The sequence below is a fragment of the Galeopterus variegatus genome, unplaced genomic scaffold (assembly GCF_000696425.1).
Source record: "Galeopterus variegatus unplaced genomic scaffold, G_variegatus-3.0.2 Scaffold10, whole genome shotgun sequence".
NCBI lineage: Eukaryota > Metazoa > Chordata > Mammalia > Dermoptera > Cynocephalidae > Galeopterus > Galeopterus variegatus.
Window position 1 is genome coordinate 98,963 of NW_007726121.1, and position 12,793 is coordinate 111,755.

The following is a 12,793-nucleotide window of genomic DNA, read 5'->3' on the forward strand; positions in this document are numbered from 1 at the left end:
GCATTTTCTAGGAATATGTTAAGGAACTTTAAGATTATTTTGTATAACATTCCCTTTGAAAACCTCTCAAAACTTGAGTTTAGGTCAACTCAAAAAATGATTTAGGAACCAAATGAACTCTAAATCACTAAATGCATCAAGAAAATAATTTTCAGTTTTAGGGAGAAAAACCAATACTTGGTTTTAAAAATCTTGTTTTGGGACGACCGCGGTGGTTCCAGAGTGTTTGCAGAGGATATAGAGGCATAGGCGTGAGGAGAACTGCTCGGCGTCAGTGACGCCATGAGGATGTGGAGGCCGGCCCGCAAGCAGACTGAAGGAGGGAACGAACAGCCTATGAATCGGGGTGAAGGCGGGGACCAGCCTGGGCGGGGACCAGGACTAGAAGAGGCGCCTGAGCAGCCGCTCGTCCGGCGGCTGGGCTAGGGCGGGGGTTCGGACGGAGAGGCGAACGCCCAGCTGAGTCTTCCAGGGCTGGAAGGTCGACGGCTCAGAGAGAGCCGAAGAGGGCAAAGCGAGGTATGGAGGACAGGGCATCTTTGGAAGTGGCCTGAAGCGTTGGTGTAAGGAACCGAAAGAATCAGGTAGAAAGAAGATAATAGTAAGTAGCTGAAAGGATTGGGTGATCAAGAAGAAGACCGGTATAAGTGAAGGAAGAATGAAGTGTGCCTGGATCAAGAGAAGAGAGTCTGTGTAAGTGAAAGAGGATCAAGAAAAGCTGTGGAAGTGGCTGGGGCTCAGAGCCGGAGAAGTGGCAAAAGGGGCCTGAAAGCAGCGGAGCGAAGCTCAAACCCGAGGGTGTTTGGAAATTGGAAAATTTGGTGGCGAACGAGGGTCAGGACCTGGATCTTGCCTTGGAGAGTGGGAGACGTCTCTGGGATGTGCGTCAGAGGCTGGTTATATTGACCGCGTTGCAGCAGCTTCGCGGGCTGTCTATGGCATTAAGGTCAACAGTGTCTGGGGCAGTTTGATCGCAGGAGGCATGAAACAGCAGCCACGGAAATAGGGGGTAAAATATTTGGAGTACCTTTTAATACGTTGCCTCATTCTGTTGTGCCAGAATATGGGCACATTCCAAACTTTCTTGTTGGTGCTTGCATGTCTTTGGAAAAGCTTATTCATGCAGAAGGGCTTTTTAGGAAATCAGGATCTGGCATTCATCTAAAAGCCCTAAAGAGTAAACTGCATCATGGTGATGATTGCCTGTCATCTGCATCTCCTTGTGATATTGCAGGGCTTCTTAAGAGTTTTTTAGGGCATTGCCAGAGCCCATTCTCCCAGCTGATTTGCATGAAGCACTTTTCAAAGCTCAACAGTTAGGAATAGAGGAGAAGAAAGCTACATTGTTGCTCTCCTGTCTTATGGCTGATCACACAGTTGAAACGTTAGGAAACTTTTAAAAACATTCTCAGGAATGTTTCTCTTAGGTCTGGTGAGAATAAAATGAACAGAAGCAATTTTGCGGTAATATTTGCACCAAATCTTCTTCAGACAAGTGAAGGACAGGAAAAAAACGTCTGTTAAGACAGAAAAAAGTATGATTACAAGCTGCACCTGTACAGACTCTCATTGATTATGCATCAGGTACTGGGCGTGTACCAGATTTTATCCTGGAAAAGATACCAGCTATATTGAATATTGATGGTCTCTGTGCTGCTACTCCATCACTGGAAGGCTTTGAAGAAGATTTTGTTAGTGGAGCGCTAAATAAACTTAAATCTAACAGAGCACCTTCTATTACAACTCAACGGGAAAGAATTGTACAGCTCTGTGTACCACCAATGATTCTTACATGAAGTGTTAAGTGGAAACTGCCTGTAGATTCTTCTCATGGTTTCTCAAGTAAGAAAAGAAAGTCCATCAAGCATAATTTTAACTTTGAGCCATTGCCAGATAATTTCTTCAATAGCAGTTCTACACCAGTATCAGTTCACAATGATACTAGCCCAGAAGGGTCATCTCAGAATTCACTATCTCCTGTAGCCATCAGTAGGAAACATTTGTCAGTACAGGTATACCAAGGTGAAGTAAAAGAATTGCAGGCAAACAAACAAACAAACAAACAAACAAACAAATAAATAAATAAGCAAGCAAGCAAGCTGGGTGGAATTAGGAAAAGCAGGCTGCTTCTCTCCTAAATTCAGTCATAAAGAAAAGGTTTGAAGATCTCTTCGTTTGAAATTTAGTCTAGAGAAAAATAACAGAGATGTAAATGGATCTTCTGGTGTCAATAGACATTAATATATTGGTTGGCAACTTGCAAATCAACAAAGTTTAAAAAATAAGATTGATTCTGTAAAAAGGCCTGCTTTTTAGCCCAGATATTGAGGAAGGATTACCAAAGAAAGGTTCAAAAAAGATCAATAAGTCTGAGGAAAACTTATTAACTCCAGAGTGACTAGATGGAACAAGTTACCAGACGTCTTGGACAGGACCTAGTAATTCAAGTTTTCAAGAAACAGATGCAAGTGAAGCTTTTTCTATAGTAGGAAATCTTGAACTTGAAAATTCTTCTTTGGAGCCTGATATTACGGTTGAAAAGTCACCTTCTACTTCATGTGAACTTACTGTACTGTATTGAATTATGTTCCCCCAAAACTACTGAAGCTTGAATTGTCTCCCAAGTTTTATGTATTAGAAACTTGGCCCCCACTGTGACTGTTAAGAGGGTGGGAAATCCTATTATGGTAATTGAAAGGTGGAGCCTTGAAGAGGTGATTGGATTGTAGGACTGTGCAGTAGTGAATGGATTAAAAATGGTGGTCACGGGCTTGGTTCTGAGGGCTTTAAAAGAAGAGGAGGGTCTTTCTCTCTCTCTTTCTGCTTCCACCATCTCGCAATGTGATATCCCTGGTTCACTGCTGCCATGACCAGATGGACTTTGGACTTCTCAGTCTCAGAAACTGTAAGCAATAAATTTCATTTTCTTTATAAATCACCCAGTTTCAGTATTCTGTTGTAACAACAGAAATGGACTAATACACTTACCCCTTCCAATTTACACAATAAGCATAATACCAACATAACGGGAAACTGCCTGAGAAAGGATGAAAATAACTTGAACACAGAGACTTTGCTGAAAATTCAGAAAGAAGCTTCTGAATCTAGAAGTAATCTTCTTGCATTGATAAATCAGAGGCAGTCATCAATAACTAATGTGGAGAAAGTAAAATTAAATGAAATATCTTATATAGAATATAGCATGGAGAAAAATCTATTTTGAAACTAATGATTTGACTGCCACAGAATCAGAGGAAAAGTATGAACACCACACTGGTAAAGATGAAAATAATTTTTCAGAGACTTCTCACCACATCAAACTCAAAAATTTGGTAGAAAAGCAACTATAAAATGTTATTCAACTCAGATGAAGGTCGTACCTGAAAATGGTACTCATTCAAATATACCAAAAGTGTTTAAGCAAACAAGACTTCCCCAGCGATGAACAAATAAACAGCAGTCCCCAGAGGGTAAACTAAATATCACATTAAAGGAGAATGAGAATATGATTGAAGAGAACTTACTGAAATTCACAGCTTCTAGGGAGCGTGAGGCCAGATCCTCTTCCTTACAGCAGAGTATGTGTAATCTAACAAACTTCTCAAAATCTGGGCCTGTGAGAATTGCTAAAAAGCAGTCGCTGGTAGAAACGTGATAAAACAATTTCTGAAAGTTTACAAATGACACGGCCTGGAAAGGTTTCAGATCACACACAGTGGTTTAACAAGCTTTCTTTAAATGAACCAGATAGAAAAAAAGTTAAGCCACCTATTAAGTTTCAGCATACTCCTGTTTGTCAGTCTGTCTGAAGAATTAATTCTTTGATTGAGTATAGCAGACAAACAATAAGGCATAATTTGGTTTCTTGGTGATGCTGCTTCTCTTCTGGTTAAATCAGTGAGCTGTGACAGTGCTTTTTCTTCTTGTAAAGAAAGTACATCAAAAGTGTCCTCTATTTCATGTACCAAATCAAGTCCTAAAGAAGAGAAGTCTACATAATGTGAACAGTCGAACGATGCAATTTCAAAATCGAGCATAGAGTTAATTTCTAAGTCTTTCTAAAGAAAAGGTACCCAGATTCAGCGAATGCTTCTCTTGGATCTACTAGAGTTTGTAAACAGGGAGTGATATCTGATGGCCAAATAAATTTCCTTTGTATGATCTTACTAATCATGTTATATTAAAATCTGTTGTAAATAGCAATATGGGCTTTTCTCCTGGGTTAAATAACAGGGTCCTTAGGAAACCATTAGAAAAAGAAAGGGTCTGGTACAAAGGTTCTCCAAAAAATTTCATCAGGAAAGCTCCACTACTACCAATAAGTAAACCAGTAGACTTGTAATTGGTAAATGTTATACTTGCCATTAATGTAAATAAACTTAGCAGTTGGTGATAAGATTTGCAGGATAATCTGCATGTTAGTTTGTAGCTCAGGATCATACTTAAGCAATAGGTTTAATTTCACTGCACAAGCAATTTGGATTTTTAAACTTGTACAAATGACTACTTTATTTTTCTTAATTATGGAAGCATTTAAACTTTTAAATTTTATTGCAATCTCTTACAGCAGTGGTTACACTGTACCTTTTTAAAAGAAATTGTTGACTGGATTTATATGAAATTGATTTTTGAAAGTTGTGTGATAGGGAAGAGGGGAGAAAGTTGTGCCTATTTCCTGTTATTCTTCCAACTCAGGTAAGATGTATACAACAAATTTCTAGCATGTAAAGGGAAGAGATAAGCCCTGCAAATCTTATGTCTTGAATTATATTAATATTTGTTTTTACCAAAATCCCTAGAAATTAATTTGTTTCAGTGGCATCCTAACACTTTTATTTCTACTTGGGGGCAGAGTAATTTGGTTTATATTGCCTGTAGATGTACCATGTGTTCTCTTGAGCTAAGAAAAATGGCTAATGCAAAATAATGACTAAAGTGTGCTCATATATCATGTTGCAGAAGTAATTGATGGCTTTTAAGCCATACTATGTCTTTAAAGGTAGTTTGCACAAATATGTTTGCATCTGTTTTGTCCAACATAGGAATAAAAATTACTTAAGAGGGAGTAATTAAACTTGAAAATTTTGGGGCCGGCCCGGTGGCGCACTGGATAAGTGCGCTGCTTGGGAAGCGTGGCGGTGCCCCCGCCCGAGGGTTTGGATCCCACATACAGACCGGTTCCCACTCACTGGCTGAGCGAGGCGCGGGAGCAACACCGAGGGTTGCAATCCCGTTGCCAGTCCCCGGTCCAGTACGGGGGCAACACTGAGGGGTGTGATCCATTGCCGGACACGGAAAAAGACAAAAGACAAAAAAAAAAAAAAAAAAACAACTTGAAAATTTTAATCAAGTGATTTCTTGCGTGTAGATACTTGATTTTAGAATTTGAAATAGTTGATACACCTCTGTACATTTTACTTGGGTAAAACCCTAAAATGATTTTGTCTTATGTGCAAATGTTGTTTTGGGATAGACATTAAAGATAACTTTCTGTAAAATAATAAATAAATCAAAGTCTTATTTAGTCTAGGGACCCTGACATAGGCCTACTTGGGATTATGGCTATTTCAGTGTTGCTCCAAATTAGGCTAAAGTATGTGTCTCTTTCATCTGTTAGGGGGTTTGAATGTTACTTGGGAAATAAAAAATATTTCTCCACCCCCTGTTTCCCAAGGACTCAACTTTACATAAATGTGTGGCCCCCTTTAACAGTCAGAATTCTAACAAGGGGTGGGTCTCTAAGTGGAAAGAGACTTACTTAGTGGGGCCAGGCTTAGAACCAAATCAAATTCTCTGCCAGGGAGCTATCCGGGGTACTAGCCCACGTCTACCTGAAGTTGCCCTGACACACTAGGTAAGCACTCTTTGCCCATATCAATGTCTACCTACTTTCCTAATGTTGACTTTCTTATCCCTCGCTTGTTGGTCACTAGTAACCCAGAAGCCTGTCATCTGCCCCATCTGTGCAAAGTCTAAATCAATACAGTGTGTATATGAGTATATCCTCTTCTGTAGACACCTCCAAATTTGCCCATTTTCTCAGTTGAATTCCTAAACACAGCATCAGAAAAAAAGGCACTTTTATTATGTTTAACTATGGACACTGGGCCGAGCCCGTGGCGCACTCGGGAGAGTGCAGCGCTGGGAGCGCAGCAGCGCTCCCGCCCCGGGTTCGGATCCTATATAGGGATCGCTGCTGCACTCACTTGCTGAGCGTGGTGTGGCTGGTCTCAAAAAAAAAAAAAAAAACCAAAAAAACTATGGACACTAATAAGTTGTTGTTAGCATGCCAACTCTTTTTATGTAATGTCTTAAAGTGCCTCAATAGGATTTATACCTTGTACACGATTTCCTGTGTAAATTCCTTTGCAGTATAAATTTGCATTTACTTTCCAACTCACTATTCTTTTTGGTAGGAGTTCAAAAGATCTGAATTTTGAATGAATTATTTATGATTTTTCAGCAAAAATACTTTCTTTTTTTTTTTTTTTTTGAGACCGGCTGCACTGCGCTCAGCCAGTGAGCGCACTGACCATCCCTATATAGGATCCGAACCCGCCGCGCTGCACTCTCCCGAGTGCGCCACGGCTCGGCCCGCAAAAATACTTTCTGAAATATCTTATTTGCTTTGACTAATTATAACTCCAAATAGTGGTTCTCAGAGTATGGTCTCCAGACCAGCAGATCAAAATCACATGGGAACTTGGTAGTTCTGCAGGTACTCAGTCCCCAGCCAAAATTTTCTGAAGCAGAAACACTGAGGGTGGGCTCAGCAGTCTGTATTTTCACAAGCCTTGCAGATGATTCTGATGCATGCTTACTGATGACTTAGAGTAAGATATTAATAAGATCATAACTATATGCCTGAAATTATCTGGTTCAGTTGAACATAAATCCTATTTAGAAACCTTAAATGCCAGGGGAACCTAGTGAGCAAGTAAGGATGAATCCAAGAAAATCCTTTATCATTACTTCAGTGGTGTGAACTCTAATCACATGTTTTATTGTATGTGACAATAGTTTTGCAAATCATAAGCAAAAAGTAGTCCAAAACTAGGCAATTTTGTAGATGCACATTTGTATAATTTTTATTGCTTTACAGATTTAGTAGTATGTTTGAAGTTTGAGCAGGGTAATATAGCTTTCATATCCTTAACCAAAGAATGGTTCACCTTGGGCCAACCCCGTGGCACACTTGGGAGAGTGCAGCGCTGGGAGTGCAGCGACGCTCCCGCCGAGGGCTTGGATCCTATATAGGGATGGCTGGTGCACTCACTGGCTGAGCACAGTGTGGGCGACACCAAGCCAAGGGTTGTGATCCCCTTACCGGTCACGAAAAAAAAAAAAAAAGAAAAAGAATGGTTCACCTTTATCTCATAAGAAATTCTTCTCAACAAAGTTCCAAGGTTTGGAAGGAACCCAAATGGAAAATTGTGAGTTAGGGAAGAGACACCGAATAACCAGTCAACCTGGATGACTCAGCCTTGATGAGCAATGCTGTGAAGGATGTTACAGCCAGATTATCTTCATATCTTGCATTATTGCTTTGATTTATAAAAACATACCTTTTTTCCCTTCAGCTATGGCTGGTTATTACATTTATCTATATCATCCTTGTAATTCATTACCTGTTTAGTAGATTGATCATACAAATATTTTGGAAAACCAACTAAGGTCTACTGTTAAATAGCATTATAAGCAAATATTTTGACCTGATTTAGAGAGATTTTGAAATAAAAATAGAACAAAATTTTACTGTTTGATACTTTGCTTATATATAATATAGAAGAACTCTTTTGTAACAGGTGCCATTATTAGAATGAAATGAGGTTGGGGTTTTAGCTAAATCATGAAATATGAGTATCTTTCATAAAAATACTCTGGGTTAGACTATGAACAATGGTTATTGCTCCTCTCCTTTCTAGTATTATAAAGGGATTTCACTCTCTCTATAGTAAAACTTTAGTTACTCTATAGTAAAACTTTAGTTACTCTCCAAATAGGAAGAAATATTAAATTATGATCATATTTGTCATTTATTTATTGCTTAATGCCATTCATTTCAACATACAGATAATGAATGGTGAACTTACATTTCACAAGTATTTGTGAATTGCTCGTCTTTATGCATTTGATTTGTAGGGACCCAATGTTACTCATTATTGTTAGAGAATACAAGTTCTCTGAAACTTCTAAGGCATTATTTAAAGATAATAAGTGAGTATTTATCAATACTTAAACTCTTAAGAGTCCCATATTTCAATACATAAACTCCATTTTTATATTTTTAAATCAGGCTAACTCCAAAATAAGAAGATATTTGAATATTTTTCTAATAGTGCTCATGCTCTGTGTCGGTTCACTATTTTCCAACTATTTGGGTTATAATCTTTGGGAAAATAGGCAGAGAATACTGAGAGACTATGTGACTCTTCCTATAATTATACCCCAAATATGCATTACTTTGTGTATGTCACGGTTTAGAAATAAGGGCCACAGTGTAGGAATGGTGGGTAGTCTGTGATCTGCTGATCAAAGGCCCTTGGTTCATATTTCACACCCCCTTAGTGGGGCCAAGGTGGATCAGTTAACTTTTTTCAGTTAAATTACAGGACTACCCACTTTTACCCCTGACCCCGATCATCCAATGTGTGTGCCATTTGTCACAGAGTAAAAAAGTCAGTGTGAAGGTTTAAGTATACCCTTTCCCTAGTCTTGGAAATACTCAGAACACATGTTTTTATGGTGGTGGAGCTCATATCATTGTCTTATATGATGAACAAATTATTATTTCAGAAACTGCATATAGGGCATCCCAGCTGGAGAACCACAAAATACTGCCAACCATTGGGTAATTTTTTAAATGCTATATTAGAGTAATTGAAAATTGAGAGATGTATAGGCATATAGACAGTTTGGGGCTTAAAAATTCTTGAAAACTGAAGAGAAAGCAACAACCCCTGCTGTGCATACTTTGCAGAAGACAGAGAAACTTAAGTCTTCACTAATATCTGCTTTTGTGCCTAAAGAAAAAGTCATCATGTTTTCATCAACAGTCCAAGGGCCTTCTGGTCTAGTAGAAATTAAGTCTAATAGGCCCTGCTTACTGGTAATTTAAAATCAGACATATTTCTTACATAGAGAGTCAACATGGAACAAATAAGCACTAAGCTCCACAGAGTTAAGTATTGTCCACGTCGTCTTTTTTTTTTGGTGGCTGGCCAGTACAGGGATTAAACCCTGGACCTTGGTATTATCAGCATCACACTCTTACCAGGTGAGCTGTCTGGCCAGCCTTGTCTTATTCATTTTTGTATTAACATACAGCTTTAACACAATTAAAACTAGAGTAGAGAAGTATTGTTTGTCCATCCAGCATGTTTATTGAACACCAACCATATGCTGTGAATGCAGAGCTTAATAAGTTAAATTAATTCACTAACATCAGAAAACTCAAAGTTTTCTGGTTAAGAAAGATTAAGAAGTGCTGAAATAAGGATATGCAAAAGATGTTATAGAAGAAAAGAAGAATGGATGACTAATGTTCTGCAAGGGAAGAGTGGAGGGAGGGCATGGTGAGGGGAAAGTAAGAACAGAGAGGCTTCACGGAGCATCAGAGTGAGACAAAATGTGGCATCAGACAGACCTGGTTTTAATTCTAGATTTTTACTTAATAGCTACGAGGCCTTGGAGAAAATTACCGAACCTTTCTGAGGCACAGTTTCCTTATTCGTAAAATACAGATAATATAAATTTTTACAAATTGTTAGGATGGCTAAATGAATTCATGAGGAGCATATACCTGGAGCATAGTGGGCTCTCAATAAATAATAGTTGTTAGTAATGATTGCTATTAAGAATAAATTACATAAGGAGGCCTGGGATAGGGAAGAGGTAATAACGTGCATAGATTTGACTGAAGTATGAGGTGGTAGATAGTGAAGATGAAGCTGGAAAGATACTCAGAGGCCAGATGGTGAAAACATTTGTATTCAGTGCTAAGGAGTTTGGATATTTTACAGGAGAGAATGGAAAATCATTAAAGAATTTTGATCATGAAGCTGACAGTAGGGAGAATGGATTGGCATACATGACAGAGTATAAATTTAGAGTTAAAAGGACCAGCTAAGAGAGTGTATCATTAGTTCAAAGAAATATTCTAAGAGTTGAACTGAGGCAATAGCAATGGGGATGGATCAGAAATTTTTAAAGAAATTTGAGGTTGAATTAAAAGGACCCAACTGATTGAAAGTGAGAAACAGGAGTCTAGTAAAACAATAGAGTTGAGAAAGCATTCTTGATTATTATTATTTTTTTTAAGAAGGGAGAGAAGTATGCATGGTTACATGCTAAAGAGAATGTTGAATGACTGAATACATATGAGGGTTAAATATTATATATAAAGCAAAGTGATACACTTTTTCTGAGCAAGCTACTTAATATGTGATGCAGTATATTTATCAAATGCAGATGGCAATAGCAAAGGACAAATTCTTTCATTCAGAAAATATTAATCGAGCTCCATTATATTCCAAGAATTATGCTAGGGGCTGGGAGGAATAAATAAATATACCATGTGTTGATGGTGTTATGAAGAAAAAGCAGGGTGAGGTTAGAGAGTTATGGGGTTGGTGTTTTAGGTAAGATGGGTATGGAGGGATTCCATGAAGTGAAATATTAGCAGAAAACTAGGTGGATGGTGGAGGCCATTAATTGCCCTGGAGAAGACTAGAGGAGGAGCAGGTTGGGGTTGAATCAACTCAGTTTCAAATGGGTTAAGTTTGAGACATCTATTAGATAACTGCATAGAGGTGTTGAATAGGCAGTTGCAGGTACGTTTGATTTCAAGAAAGAGTTTGCGGCTACAGATAATTTTGGACATCCTCAGCATACAGATGGGATTTAAACTGTGGGTCTGGATGGGATACAGGAATACTTAGAATGTTGGGGAGGATAGAAATCAGGAACTGAACCTTGGAGTTCCAACAGTCAGGGATTGGAAAGATGAGGGATGATCCAGCAAAGGAGACTGAGAAGAAATGGCCAATGCTATAGGAGGAAAACACTATTTGGCTGTGGAGGACAAGAAAGAGGGAGTCAGGAACTGCATCAAATGCTAGCGAATGGTAAAGCAAGTTGAAGTCAATAACAGCATGCATGCTTTTTTTTTTTTGCTGATGGGAAAGATCCAGTAGAAGGAGGAAACTAGATGATGTGGAAGAGATGGGGGACAGCTGCAGAACAAGTCGTTTGAGTAGGTGAGAGATGAGACCCAGAGCTCAAAAGGGGTGGTCTTAGTTAAGAACACTATCAGTTCAGCAAAACATGAGGTTGTGCTCGTGTGCCCACACACTCTCACACATTTTCACAGTTTATAGCTCCATGCACCCACCTTCAAAGCTTTCACTTTTACTGAACCATATTAATAAAGCTCACTTTCTCCCTGGGATTTTAAGCAGAGTAAGTGAGAGAGGCACTATTAATGATCCTTGTTTGCAATTCATTGCCAGCCTCTGTGGCCCCCTTTGCTTTGTAGCTCCTCATTTATTTCACAACAGGTAAATAAATGGAGGGCATAGTTCAGTGTTCTCCGCGAGCACAACAGAACAGCCCTAGGTGTAGGAAGGGGAAAGGGGTGGTGTGCGTTTTACGTAGAACGTTAGAAACCTCTTTGAGGTACTGAGTCGGCTTAGCCGCTGTTACAGCTGCTGTTTTAAATCTCTTTGAAGTGTCAAAGGTGGAATAACTTTTTGACTTTGCGTTCTGAAGTGTTTTGATGAGAAGGATCTTGATCATTCCCCGTGTATGAGATTGTACTCTATCTCCGTTATATTGCTAGCACCCAGTACAATGCGCGACTTAGGTAGCAAAGCAATAAATCTTGGTTTGAAGACGATAGAAACATTATAATTATTGTCACTACAGATCCAATATTCTCAGAGCGGGGTAGGGGAGGGGTTAGCTTCGGACACCCTGCCTTCGGTGCCACAAGTAGAGTCCCGTAAGAGGAGCGCGCGTGTGGGAACACGAGAAATACTGTGTGTCAGCAGTGTGAGGGCAACCAGTGGAAGCATCGTGAGAGGGACAAGCGGGGGTGGGGTGGGTAGGGAGCACAGGTATACTCTTTCTTTTAAGTGCATTTTCTCCTGCCTCGAGCTGCTAGGAGGCTAATGCACGAGTGTAATAGACTAAAATCCCCGCCCTCGTATTTGTCACTAAGTACACAAATGGGCGTGGTTCTACGTGTAAGGACACTTGCTCTTCCTGAGCCCTGCAAACAGATACTCCTGGAAGTCCTCCCCTGACACCGACTCCTCAAGCATTCGGGAGGGTCCCCCAGTTCTCGCATGCCTTTTGGGAATCCTCCTGCCGGCAGTGCTGCTCCCTTGACTTCATAGGGCCTGCTGAGCATGTGTGAAGAGCGCCGCGCATGCTCCGTGGAGTGGGCAGGTTTACCGAGGCGCTAGCAGTGGCTTTTACTACTCTCCACCCGCTTACCCCGCCCAGCACGATCCCCTCCCCTCTTTCCCACCCCCACCACTTGGTTCCCCGCATCCAATCCCCTCTCCCCCTCCCTTCACTCCATGCTGGGGAATCTCCATTGACGTTCGGGTGACGCCTCTGTGCCGTTGCCGTGGGGGGTTCCAGGCGCCGCACAGGTAACGCCGCCGCTGCCGCCATATTGACAGAGCGGAGAACGGGGAGGGGACCCGAGGAAGCGTGGTGAAGCGGGAGCGTCACCGCCGAGCGGCCGTCGCGGCGGCGGCGGCGGTGGAGAGCTCCAGCCGAGGCG

At 40.4% G+C, this 12,793-nt stretch overlaps 1 pseudogene; it reads left to right on the forward strand.

Moving 5' to 3' along the window:
- The first annotated feature begins 282 nt into the window (after positions 1-282).
- LOC103601632 lies at positions 283-4,342 on the forward strand (annotated as a pseudogene).
- The last annotated feature ends 8,451 nt before the right edge of the window (positions 4,343-12,793 follow it).